The following is a 14910-nucleotide window of genomic DNA, read 5'->3' on the forward strand; positions in this document are numbered from 1 at the left end:
TCTCTCTCTCTCTCTCTCTCTATCTCTATCTTCTCTCTCTCTAGCTCTCTCTCTCTTCTCTCTCTCTCTCTCTCTCTCTCTCCTCTCTCTCCTCCTCTCTCTCTCTTTCTCTCTCTCTCTCTCTCTCTCTCTCCTCTCTCTCTCTCTCTTCTCTCTATCTCTATCTCTCCTCCTCTCTCTCTTCTCTCTCTTCTTCTCTCTCTCTCTCTCTATTGTCTATAATCTCTCCTCTCTCTCTCCTTTTCTCTCTCTTCTCTCCGCTCTCTCTCTTCTCTCTCTATCTCTCGCTCTCTCTCTCTCTCTCCTCTCTCTCTCTCTCTCTCTCTCTCTCTCTCTCTCTCTCTCTCTCTCTCCAGCTACTGGGCCACGGCCTCCTGCTTGGCGGCCAGCTGTTCGGGCACGGCGCGTCCCTCCCGGCGCCGCGTGGCCTCCAGCTCCAGCCGCAGAGCACGCTCCTCCATCTGCTCCTTGTACGAGTACAGCTTGCTGTCTCGTTTGATGTTGGCTGACTGCACCTCCTTGGCGCTAGAGCGGAGACGCCAGTGTCAGAATGAGGCGCACCGCCGCTGTCAGACTGAGGCGCGCGCCAGCGTCAGACTGAAGCGCGCGACACCGTCCGACTGAGGCGCACCAGCTGCGCTCGTGCGACGGACGCCCGGATACAGGGGATGGGAGTTCGGGGTCTGACATCAGGGCAACTTCACGTGCGCACGCTGTGGTCCATTCGCCCAACCGGGGCACGCTCGGATGTGTCGTGATATGCGAGGTCAAAGGGACCATTATGAAGAGATGCAATGTCAACATCATCGGGTGCCAACGCCTGAGGAGCCCACCGGCGACCCCATTGTATCATAGGCAGTGGAAGAGGCGCCGCTCGCACCGCTCTCGTCGCTGACAGACGCACCTGTCCTTGACGCTGGTGTCGTACAGGGTGCCCTCGGGCGTGCGGTAGAGGTTGTACTTCTTCAGCGATACGGTCATCGGCGCCTCCTCGCACAGACACGACATGGCAAACTGGACGACGGGTGGCACTAGCGCGTCGCGTCAGGTTCCTTGTGTTTGGCATGATATGGTCAGTATAAGACAATGTTATCAATCGTTACCGCAAATTTAATCATCTTTGTGCCATCACTTATTGCAGTTTGTAGTATCATTTTTGTAAAACAAAGTTTAATCTTCTTGTTCAAAAAGTAAACTAACTTTCAAAATCTAACCCAAAAAGAAGTCACTCTGACCCAGATGCTGGTCTTCAAGATGGTGTCGACACAGGAAGCACTGGGGTGCCTGGAACACCTTCCCTGTGGTGAAAACAATTCAGGACATCAACGATCAGTATCAGGAAGATAAACAATGAACAAAGCTGTCACACAATGTACAGGTTATAGGGCAGCACTGTGACATGTGCGCCAAGTACAACACAAAGCAATGTTTTACTTACATCATATAAATGTTGACGTAAGAAATGACTGCAGCACACTGAAATGCATAAATGAATAATGACTGAAAGCGGACATGGAGATGAATGAGACAAAAGGTGATAAAAAAACGCCACGTGTGTTCTAATGGTGAGTAAGTTCAAGCCTGAATGCCAAGGCTAAACATCAAGTGTCTGACAAAAAGAACTGAAGAAAACCTAGGCATTCACAAACCTGCAGAGAGGGCACAGCATTAGCCCTAAACCTATTCCTTTTGGCTGCCAGGCTGGAAAAGGCATCTGATGGAAAATGTGCCTGGCACACTTAGTGCCCGAGCTTGACAACACCACATGCATGAAGCCATTTCTGTTGGTGGCTTTGTTGAGCTGTGAATCTTGAAGGATCACAATAAATGGGAAATTGGATTACTATACAATACAATGGACATCTTCTACTTCAAATGAGTAGTGCAAGTTGAAAATATCTGCCCACAGCGTGTGCGTTAATCATTGTGCTAAGTGGCGATTCATCAGGAGTACGTCTGGGTTGCCAAAAATGTCTGACACATTTTGAAATGTTCGTCATCCCAAAAATGAGTAATACAAGCTGAGGCCATGCACCCATGAACTTTGCAAGCTGTGAGCATGGTACATAGCTGTCACCAAATCTCGGAGCAGCTCGGAGCTCAGCCAAGTGCAAATCTTATTACAGCACATAGAGTTCAGTGATAAGTTGAGCACACTGATGATTCTTGTAATCTGGAACAATGGAATAATTATTGAGTGATATCCCTGACCCTGGCCTGACTGACAAAATTCACACTGTTCATGCAAGTTTATGCAAGCTTATGCAAGTCATCTGTTTATGAAGTAGCTACATCAAATAGCCAAGGTGTAGCTCCACGATGGTAGTGAGATAGGTAGAAGATGAAAACAAGAACGATGACGATGATGATGATTTGGGCTTTAGGGCGCCCCAACTACATTAGTCATGTGGTGCTCATAACCTAGTGATGGAAACAAGTAAAAGTATTTGAACTTACTCAAAAATGTTATAAAAAGCTACTTGCCAATGTGCCATGCAATGTCCTCCACCAACATGCCACACTTAGCCCTAGTCACTTACTCTCAAATTAATATTTTGCATATTTTTGTAGCAGTAAAGTACATAAACAACACCATTTCTGAAATTGGTGGCAACCATAAGCCCAGCTCCTAGCACTTGCACCCGCTTTTCAGCTGCCGCGTGCATCTGCTTTTTAAAGACTGTTTTATTTTCGAAGGCATTTTTGCCGGCAGGTTTGAAGGCATTTGCTTATCCGGAATATGGGAAATTTTTCGGAATGCCGTTCGGCAATGCCGTCACGGAAAACTGTCCGATAATTTTCCGCAGCGACGGAGAATGCCGGATAATTTTCAGGGCATGGTCAAGACGGGGAATCTGTTTTCGCCATGCATAGCTATGACCGTTGGCTGTGCATGGCGTATGGGAGACTAATCTGGGGGATAATTTCCGGACCGGTCGGGTGTAGATGGAAAATATCCATGGATGATTATCGAAGAGATTATTATTCGTTGAATAATTTTCCCTTGACCGAACACGCCCGTGATTGCATACTCATTCCTTAAACTGTGACAACAATGTAAAGTGACCGCACACCATACTCGATGCTTGCATGCCATATTGAGACGTGCATACCCTGAACTTATTGCTGAGATGTCAGTAATACGCCAGACATATTCGGCGTGAAGTGTTTTTAACAGATTGGGAGCGAGGTACTTACGCGAACACAGTCAAATCATTTTCTTTGGTCCTGCGATCACCGCACACACATCACCCCATGTTCCGCACCCCCACCGATGTAAACAGGACACTGCCTGGGAGTGGGGTAAAATGCCCCGTCGACAAATGCCGCACTACTCGAAATTGCTCACGCTTATAGTCGCGATACGCATTCAGCAGTACAATCTTAATAACAGCTAATCATCTTTCGCATATTGTAACACATGTGCAGCATCATCGCCTTTGCGAATGAATCAGTCACCGTACGGTTTTTATCATAAACGAAACATAAACAAACAACAACCAATCATATAGCGGGTAAATAATGACGTTTCTATGGCGTCATTAATCAAAAGGCGATTTTGAAATAGGGGAACTATAAGGATTTTGACACTTTTTGGTCCTGTAACTCAGGAACCAAAATCGTTTTGGGTCTTGAAAATGACATGACCGTGAACTGTATCAAAAGGTCGTCAAGATGGCTATTTCAGTTTAAAACGCCATACAAATGTGGAACATCACCTTTAATATGAAGGCTGGCTAAATGAACAAGTCGAAAACCCGTCACGCCAACAGCCATTTTAACCCTTAACGCTTAGGATGTACACCGAGAGCTCGGGCAGCAACTTGCCGCCGTCGCGGCGAAAAAGCCGTCATGCAATCCCGTGGTCTAGGCTCATTTGCGAGCGACCTTTTTAAAAATGTAATCAACAAAGGGGTGCATCAGGGACGGGGCGAATCTGCCGACACGCTCATGTAGTTCTCAACGCTAGATCACGCATCTTTTTGACGGTAGCTGCTTGTATTCGGCGCCGGTTTTTAAAACTCGGCCCGTGGCAAATTGCGTCGCAATTTGCAGAGCAACGGTACATTACACAAACTCGCGATGTTCACTGAAAGTGAAGCCGCTTCAATTGTGAATGTTGGTAAACAACATTCAGGCCTCTAGGTGCTTTACGCGCCCAACTATAACGGTAAACGTAAAAAACCGCCAGAAACGGCCGATTTCATCTTGTCAACACGTGCGCACGTGCCACGTGTGATGTGGCGCCAAACACTCGCCCGATTGCGATGGCCCATTGCGTACTCTATCGCGCCGTGCCAGTTGCATGTCGCTGCGACCGTTGGCTACCGAGAGACGGCTCCGGGAAACGAGGCGTGTCGGGCCGTCGACCGGAATCGCGAAATTGGCGTCGCCCGTGTTAAGCCTATGGGATTTTCGCGTTCTTTTTTCGCTCGGCACACGCTCATTTTCGCGACATGCAAAACTTTGATGCGACTCTGTCAAACGCAGCCGACAGATCTCGGTCGTGTGCAAATTTCGTGCAAAAACTCCTGACCGTTTGGCCTGCAGGTGAGGCAACGAACACACACACACACACGCACACACACACACACACGCACACGCACACACACACACACACACACACACACACACACACACACACACACATACACATACACCACACACACACACACATACACACACACACACACACACACACACACACACACACACACACACACACACACACACACACACACACACACACACACACACACACACACACACACACACACACACACACACACACACACACACACACACACACACACACACACTGTTCCTGTAGTAATACTAGAAGAATAGAAAAAAGGAAAAGAAAAAAGATAGAAGATAAAAGAAAGAAGAGAACAGAAGAACAGAAGAGACATGAAAGCTCTTCTGAACTCTGGCGTCTTCCCCGCGATGAGGAAGCAAGCGAATGTGATACCGGTGCACAATAAGGGGTCTAAAAAGCTGCCTGAAAACTACAGGCCTATGTCTTCGCGTCCTATCTGCTCAAAAATATTGGAGAGAACTGTGAGGGAAAGCCTATTACAGGATTGTCTGCCCGTCCTTCCCTCACCACAGCGCGAATTCCTTTCAAAGCGCTCTTGCATCACAAACCTTTCATGTTTTCTTGAGCACTGCTGGATATCTATCTCAAAAGGCAAACAAATAGATGCAATTTACACCGAACACTGTTCAGTATTCACCAGCGTGAATCACCTTCCGCTACACAAGCTTTGCTGTTCTTTTCGCATCACTTGTCGTGCGTACAGCTGGCTGGAGTCGCACCTGAACAATCGTTCACGACGCGTAGTACTGAATGGCAAGCAGTCTGACTGGATTCCGGTGGGATCTGGTGTCCCGGAAGGCATCATCCCGGGACCGTTACTGTTCGCCTGCTCTCTGGCTGATGTTCCTGACCAAATCGAGAGTGAGTGGCTTATGTACGCCGATGATGTGAAAATTTATCACCGAATCAACAACGTAGCAGATTGCCTTACACTTCAGGCGGAGTGGATCGCCTCTGTGAATGGTCCAAAAACTGGGGAATGAAATTAAAACCCAGCTAAACCATCTCATTTACACTCCGCACGTCACCTGTTCACTTCTCACACGCACTAGACGGTCACCGCTTGGATAGCTGCCAGCAGATTCGCAATCTTCTCGTCTTTCTGGACACCAAACTCACCTTTGCCAACCACATAGATTCAGCTGTCTCAAAAGCAAACAGAATGCTGGGCCATCCCGCGCGAAGTGTGCAAATGCCGTCGTGTCCCTGTCAAGCGCTGTTCAATCACAAGGCTTTGCTTCGTGCCTTCAATCTCATGTGAGATCATTGATAGAGCACGGTAGCGTTGTTTGCAGCGGTGCTGCCGTTTGCCCATCTCGCCCGGTTCGAAAGACTACAGCACCGCTTTCTCATGTGGTTGGGTTCGAGTATCCAGTCCCGGTGCCCTCCCCTGGATTGTGAGCATCTTCTCGCTTTCTTCAAAACAGCATCTATCAAGGCACGCTTTTCTCAGTCTGGCATATTATTTCTGTACAACGTTTATCATCACAGCCTTGACTGCGCTCACCTGACATCACTGTGCAGTCTGGCTACATCCGTCCGGCGTTCTCGGCATATCGGCCTTTTCCACGTGCCATTTGCAAGGGTCAACACTGTAAAGCAACACAAATATATTTTCGGCCTGTTAAAAATGGTTTTGTCGTAAGACTACCCGCTGCCTGCAATCAATTTTTGCGGCATTCTCCCTCGACTAACTTTTTTCATCCAACAAAATCATTCCGATCTGATTTGTCTAGGTTCGCCGGCATACGCGGAACATTCTCTTGATGACTTGATGCGCGACTGTGTGTAGTGTGTAGGTGCGTCTGCGTGCGTTGGGTTAGGTTTTTTGTTCGTGTGTATCTATATTCATTGTTCTCAAAGTTCGACTGCTTCTGTAATTGAGCTTTGTCTGTGGAATGTTTATGTTGTAAATAAACAGATAAACAAATAATGTCTTTTTGCAAGCATATTAATGTCCTGGTTGCTATATTGATGCTTATGTTGCATATTATTGCTATGTAATACATACCTACCGCTGTTCTTACTGGTGGACAACATTACCTATTCGACTCATTTATACCATTCGGCAGATGAGACCATCAAGCTTCCAAAAATTAATCGCCCGTTTCAAACATGCTCTCTTTGGAAGACGAAATTTCCCGAGCGGGTGAGCATTTTGGGTAATTGGGGAGGCATCTGCCTGCACAGTTTGGATGCTAAAACACGACCTGGGCACTGACTGGTCACAGTTTCGAACATAATCAAAAGCCAATAGTCCTTCAGAACTTTTAAGTGCCTGAACCTCGCCGACCGATTTCTGAGATATGCTTTTATGTTGCAGCCTTTTAGGCAGAAATACATTTGGGACTTCTGACTACAACCTGCTAAAAGCAAGGTGAAAATGGTATAAAACCATGTTTATCCCCGTAAAAAGTAAGTCACAAAATCGATGTCCGCCTTTCCGATATTCCTCGTATAAGGCAAGATATCGTTCGTCGCCGGTGGCCACTTTTCTGAACGGAACGTCCATATATCACTGACTGCGAACAGATCGCATGACTACATGCATATGGATCAGCATGCATGTGCAGCCTGGTTGTATGTTCATGGATCAACATCACCACTTATTGGTGTGTAAAGCAGATGAAACGCCTTCTGCAGTACATAGTTCCCGAACTATATTTCCCAGTAGCACGTTCCAGCAGAAAGTAGACTTTAGGGAAAGTGCCTGCGTTAGGGATTCATTGGTACATGGGACATTCACTTACCCCTCCTTCAAAGTCGGCGACTTGTCCTGTTTTCTATCTCGGACAAAGGTACGCACTTTTCCGAAACAAGCTGTATACCTAAATATGTTGTATAAACGAAGTGTTACCTTACTTAGTGTTGCTTAGGTGTTTGAAGAATAAAGTGGTCGTTCCATATATTACCGGCTTGTCAGACAGCTTTCTAAAACTACCATCATTACCTTATCTGACTAAAATTGTGGTCGTTATTTGGAACTTGACTATATGTTTGTAGGCACCTTCTATAACCACCATTATGACCTCGTTTGTCCGACGAATATCCAGAACGCTTTGAATTGCCATTTTACATCAAATGTTGAATGAAATGCTGAATAGTGTTCATAAATCTTTCGTCTCATTGAACAAAACTAATTGCACTAACCCATCAGGCATCCATCATGTGATTCCCAGTCGTTACAAGCTTGCGATTCGGTGGCCGATCATTGGGGTGCACATTAGCCACATGTATGTATTGATGCCAATACTCAGATTCGAATCCGAATGGTCCATACTCCCTACCCCAGCATGTAGATTCGAATCTGAGTGTTCCATACTCCCCCACAGTAGATTCGATTCTGAGTGGTCCATGTTCCCCACCTCAGCATGTAGATTCGAATCCGAGTGGTCCATATTCCCCACCCCAGCATGTAGATTCGAATCCGAGTGGTCCTTACTCCCCCACCACAGCAAGTAGATTCGAACCCGAGTGGTCCATACTCCCCACCTCAGCATATAGATTCGAATCCGAGTGGCCCACGCTCCTCACCCCAGCATGTAGATGCCAGTTTGCTAGGGAGGTGAAAGGGTCTCCACCATTATACGGCGTGACCGTGTCCACGCGTTTGATAAGGTGGAAAAGGTTTCGCCGGACGGCTACAGGGGAATTTTCTGACGAAGCAGGCGAAGTGGGGGTCTCAAATAGCTATCTCTGCGAGCCGTTTGGATTCAACAAAAAAGGAGAAAATGCCCATATATGTATTTCGTGGCTCAACATGAGCGGCACTCAATAGTGGGACGTACCTCTTCTTCAAAGCATTGGTAGTGAGGGAGGAACGAACTTCGCTGTTTGTCACAATATGCTTGTTCACACAGGCGCCGAATCGTGGCAGTTAGTCAAACGCATTGCACGCACTGTTTGGCACTTAGACGCATGACGCTGCACTCTTTTTCCTCACCCAGCGAGCGCGCCCGGTGACCAGAGCTGCCCAGAAATACCTCCCGCAAGCTCATCGTTGTTGTTCTCCCATCGTCTGGTCGTTGCTGTTAGCTGCAGTGGTTGCCGGCACATCCTCGAACGTGTCGGCACCCACATGAAGACCCTTTTAAATAAATCGGGCATTTGAAACGATGGAGTGCTACATGGTTGACGATGGGAAATTACTGCACGTAATATAATGTCCTGTAAGGTGAAAGCACAATGAACAATACTGATTTGGCTACTGGCTCAGCTATGTTGAATCTTCACTCGGGTTAGTCGGGCCTTTCTTGAAACCCTCAGTGCTACTCTAACGTTTCGTACCATACGTAAAAAATAAGACATAGAATAGGTAAATGGCGTATCGGTGTTGCCAAAGGGGAACACTCGCAAACTCGTTCAGTGGTATTTCAAGTGTGCCTAAAATTTTCAGGTAGGTCGCGTATCAGCGGCAATTTTACGAAAGTGGCATGAGCCACCAACCTTGCCTATAAGCCTAGTTTTTGCCTGGCATACTGGATTACGCCAAACGCTGACGGCATATCCACCTGAAACGTCATGAACCTATGCTGAGAGGATTATAAGCAGACGTGCAGAAGAACCAAGGCTGGATATAAAGACAGAACAGAGCCTTTAGTGCTAGAACGATCCTAGAGTTTGGCCCTAAACGCCTTACTTCTTCTTAATCCCAGAATGCTCTGTTTTGATGTGAATCGTGTTTGCGCTAATTTGCTGAATGTTGGTTATCGATGATGGTTAAGCTATCAAATCTCAACCTGGATGGCAATTATGATTGACGTCGTGCCCAAAGCTGTTAACATCGCTTATCAACACCATTTCCGTACTATGCTGCACGCATCACCTGCGTCCAGACAGTACGGAATTCAAGGAGTGAAATGAGTGAAATGAGATTGCACGGCACTGCTGTCCAGAATGAATCTTCAGCTTTCTTGTGCGCCTTCCAAATGTCTGGGTATTTACTTGGGAAAATCACAAACCGGCTAGAATTTTCTCTCAGGAGAGGAATCCCACCCGTCCATTAAGCGAGAGACGGCGGAAACCCACCCCATTTGACCATTCAATGAACCCAGTAGCAACAAGCAATAGATCGATACCTTGAAATGCCAAGGACAGAGCTGCCGGGCCGCAGCCGGACTCGGTTCGTCGGCGCTGCGTCCACCGCTGCCAGCCGGTCCGCGTGGTAGCCGATTACGGCAATGCCTGCAGGAGGCCGGCGGTTGCGTGTCGGCGGCCGCTGGGCGCACGCACGCCAGCACTCAATGACAAAGGACGCCGACTGGCTGGCGAGGAGCTGCTGGCCGGCCGGGGCGGCGATGTCATACCGAACTGCCCCGGGGCAGGTCAGCCGTCGGGGTCCGCACTGCAGCGCTGGGGCACCAGCCAGACGTCGGTCGGTGTCCGTGATCTTGATCTATGCATGATCTATGCTTACACTGCGTAGTCTGGTACTCGGATAGCGACCACATACCAATGACGCGTTCAAATCTGCCTTTGTCAAAGACGGCTGCGCCATTACTTGGCCCACTTTGACGTGGCCATGGACGGGCTATAGGCCTGTCGTTTTCACAACGTACCGCTCGTCATATAAGGGTTAATACGGAACGTCAGCTTTGCTCAGGATCGCTACCGGTCGCCCGGCCATGGCATCACCGACGCCCGCTGGTGGATTACGCAAGGTGGTTTCACGTCTTTCCATAGCGCGCGTATTACCTGCTGGCTGTCCACGACGACTGTTATGCTGACGGGAGGGTTGCCGATGGGCCCGGCCAGCGTCACGTCCGGGGCAGTGCAGATCGACGCAAGGCCGTGTGAGAGACGAAGAGGAGTTTGAACGGTGGTGCTCAGGCTCAGTCCTGCCCTCGTCGTTCGGTTCTATCAGATCACCATCCCATCGAACGGTGCTGACTAACCACCAGATGCTGTTTGGTGGGGACCTTGAAAGTGCTGAGTGCCTCCAAAGGTGCGTTGGCGAGCGGAGTTTTCTTTTAAATCTTCCCCATAATCGCGTTTACGCCCTGACCAACGACGGATGGCCCTGGGATCGCGTCCACGCTCTGTACGCAATCAGCGAAATTCATAATGACGACTAAGCCGTGCACTGTTTCAGAATCTTGCAAACCTTCCGGGCAGTGGTTGCCAGCGGTCGCTATGAATGAAACGTTGGCACCATGACAACAGTACGCTGTGTGGAATAACCCGTTCCTCTGCCAGTGACTTTCCTCTGGTTCTTATCACGTATGTGATGAATCTACTTTCGTCGATGAAGGCGTAGTACTTTTCTCTGCGGCTGGGGCGTGGTTCTCGTAGTGGTGCTGCTGCGACCACGTACTGACCCAGCTAGCGCTGTGGTTGAGAGTGTTAGCTTGTTGTAGGTTTTGTAAACTTTCTTCGACTCAACGTGTATTCAATAAGTGAGGAGGTCAACAGACTCTTGGTCTGGATCTTGCTTGCACCAAGCGTCGTCCTGGTACCGGCCTAGTTCCACTCGAGCTAAAGGTACGTGCTTAATAATAACAAATAATGTTGTTTTTCATGCGATAGTAAAGTTACTCGCAACTTGGCCCTCCCTCCTCGCACGTTTATGATGGATGACTTGTCGTTGGATGGCTCAGAAGGTGCCCCATGGCTTAACGGTTTGCAAGAGCCTGTCCAAAGTGCAAAGGGATGGGATGCTAGAGCCTCTTACCTCATTGTCATTTTTTGCTTAGATGCAGGCAAATGAGTGTTCAGTCAAAGAAAGGAGCGTGTACATGTGCTTGTCCGTGGAAATTTTAAGTAATCCCGAACTTTGTTCGTTGGTGTGGCTTGCCTGAATGTCCCCTTAAGTGCTTGAGTACTTTTCCCTTGAGTGAGCATGCGACTGATGCTGCCTAACTAAACTGAAATGGGGGCTGACCTCCAAATTTGGTTACAAACCCCACGACATATTACGTGACTTCCCGTTGGTTGATCGTTGTATGACCTATCTGGTTGTCATAGCAACGACCCGAGTTTCCCGTGCCTGGTCTTTGTATTATTGAGGTAGGCGACACCCCTGGGGTCGTAAGAAGAGCTACGACGAATATTAAAAATCTTGCCCCATGAGGAAATCCATGCATCACTCAGTTTAAGCACTACCGTTGTCCATAGCGCACAGCCTTTTCGCACATTAATTCTTAAGATAATTCCAGTTTGACCACGCACCTGTGCTGAAAGCGGTTAACACCGCATACTGCCACTAAGGAGATCGAGCGCTATCCGGAGCCGGCAAATATTCTCCTGAGACCGGGGTTTCTTTAAAAATAGGATAGAGACCGAAATACGAGTACCGATACAATTTTTTAAATATAGGTGTTTGTGAATGGACATCGCTACTTAAAAATCTTCCCGGTGAAGGCGCACGCATTAAACTCCTGTACAATGCCCCGCTGTGATGGAGCGCCTATCTGTTTAATCTTAATAAGCTACCCCATTGTGTTATACATGCCAGAAGGCGGGTAATTTGTACGAATCCAATATATACGGATGGGGTGGGGGATAAAAAGAATGTTCACATTCAAAACTGCTCCATTAGGCCAATCAGCCAGCGCCGTATCTGGTGCACCTCTAGGCGGATCCGGGGAAAGCTTATAATCTAGGGAAAGGATGGGGTGATGCAGAACAGTGACTCAAATTGTACTCTGAGTAATTTACAGCAGATTGTCTGTGGTAGGGTGGGTAGAGCGCCGGTCACTTCACTACTTTTGCTTTGCATAATGTGGCACTGGTGTGCTCATTGCCGTCCTTAGTCACTTTTTACACAACGGTAACGATTAAGTGAATCGGTGTTTGCAGATCGTTTTGCTCTAGACATTTGACGATACACTTTCTGAAGGCGTTTGACAAATGACCTTGGCACTGGGGCAATGCTGACATTAGCTCAAACCGATCAGTTTATTAAGGACAACTTGTCCAATAATGTAAGTAATGGGTGAGCAACCATCAACAACTCGAAAGGATACCTGAAAACATTGGTTGTTTGCGTTATGTTGCGTTGGACGGGGCTGCGTACCACGTTTCACTCACCGATATGTTATCTGTGATGCTCAAGACAGGTTGCGTCAGTTAGAATAACCTACCACTTCAGAGTATCAGCAAAGTTCGGTACAGATAAAAATGCAGTAGAAAATACAGCAAAGCGGGAGAGCTCGACTGCAGAGGATTTGGCTATTCTGCACGGCAACTGAGAACGACAGAGGAACGCAATAGTTGGTAGCCAAAGAAACTGATGCCTATTCAACCTTTGGTTGGCGGCATGACCGGTCTGTCTGTCTTAAAAGGCCATTCCAGTGTTATGCAAAGGGTAAGAGTGGTAGGAACTGGGGCAATACCGCGGCCGTCCACGTTGCCTCAGACCGTGAGTATTAACCCACGGGGATGCGTGGCTGCCCTGGATTGGCTGTGGGATGTGTGGCTGCCCTGAATCGGCTGCGGAATGTGTAGCTGTCCTGGATTGGCTGTAGGATGTGTGGCTGTCCTGGATTGGCAACTGGGATGCAGCTGCTGGACGGTTCATAGCTGATCTCTTCAGAGTGTGCTTGTGATGGTGCGGCGTTGTGAGAGTGCAGGGTTAGACAGCGATTGGATGTAAGCGTGTATGAATATGCGGACTATTCTTTGTCAGGTGGCGAGCATGCTGCAGGGACTGCAAGTTTTGATGCATCCATTTTATCGGGAACGGAGCCGGGAAAGCTCAGGCAGGAACTGGACTGCGCTGAGGAATATAATCTAAAAGACATCCAAGTCAGAATACTTGATGTTTGGCCTTATGAACGTAAGACTTGCAATGCTTTCAGCTATCTGGATGCAGACTGTTCAAGGCAGTAACTATGGCAGGGTATTCACACCTTATCGATATGCGCGTTTTTAGGGCAGATTAAAAAAGCGGGATTGATAACCACCATTATCATATTTGTGTGCACCGCGCTGTGTCCTTTTCTTACCCAACAGTCAGCTGTTTACGCAGCCATCTGCAACGCAAACGAACGAGGTTTAACTGTTCTGTGATTAGCCACTGGGTCGTGGTGATGTTCGCCAGGGGGAGGGCGCTCCCCGGCAGCGATGCAGCCCCTAGACTAGCTAAGCTGTCAACGCTTTGTAACAGCACTACGCTTCTTCCCTGCAGTCGCGAGCATCGTCGGCATGACTCCTACCGTGCGCAACTCCACTGGAGTGAATAAAATATCGTTTGTGATTGGCCTAGCGGGCAAGGTCCTGTTACCGATAAGTTCGTTGGTCAAAGTTTTTACCGGTGCGTCGCATGCACAGATGTCCTGCATAGCTATGGCCACATGGGTCATGTGATACTTCCATTCCCAAAGCCAAAGTGCAAAGAGCCACTGTGGCAAACGCCATAATTAGGCTAGGAACCACTGTAACTAGGGAAGACATCAAAGCCATAGTGTACGTTTCTTTACAGAACACGCACATTGAAAAAAGCCAGGCAAATTGGATGTATTGCTCCCATAGTAGTGGGCAGGGAGTCCGATAAAATTTCTCCCGCACGGTGGGTAACTTCAGATAGACATTCTGTACTATTCAGAAGGATTTCAAGAAACCTGCCATTACTGATGAAATCGTACCCGCCTGATGTAGCCACGGGTGAAAAGTACAAAAAAATGGGGCACTCCCTTTGAGTCCTCGAGGCTGGGACCACACACTGCCTGGCTTGGACACCGTGAATACAATGTCCGTGACTGACATGCAGCTAATGCATTTTTCAACCCAACATAATGCGCATGGCTGATCAGTTTGGATGTTCCGATAAGTTATCGATGGTCTGTGATTATTAACGTGCCATTTACAGAAATGGGGCTGGCTCAGCCTTGAACACGACTGATCCATTGTGACTGCTATCGGCATTTTCAGCGAGAGGCCGGTATTAGGATGGGGCAAAAACAACCTGTTTTGTCGTAAGAAAACTTTTTTCCGGTCAAAACGCGCGCGCGTGGATGCTATTACACGTATAATCGACATAAGAAGTTATCAAAATGTTCTAAATAGGGTGCGTGGGTCGTTTTTGGAAAGGCCTTAACGCGCACCAATGCCTTAAAATATCCATATTTTTACCATTGTGCATAAAAAGATGCATAGTAGCACTGTGATTCTCATTCACGAGAAGCACGCATCATTTCGGTGTGTGGCCAAGCCTGAAGTTTATGGGTAGGAATAGACGTTATGCAATGGGCATATGGCGATAGGGCTACACTTGGCGGCCAGTGCGTGCAACATCATCACCATGAGAGATGATGCAGTTTGGAAATATCTGGTAATGAAAACGACATGTGGAGGACTTAATATTGGGTTTG

The sequence above is a fragment of the Pollicipes pollicipes genome, unplaced genomic scaffold, assembly GCF_011947565.3.
Source record: "Pollicipes pollicipes isolate AB1234 unplaced genomic scaffold, Ppol_2.1 Scaffold_5724;HRSCAF=6776_pilon_pilon_pilon, whole genome shotgun sequence".
Lineage (NCBI taxonomy): Eukaryota > Metazoa > Arthropoda > Thecostraca > Pollicipedomorpha > Pollicipedidae > Pollicipes > Pollicipes pollicipes.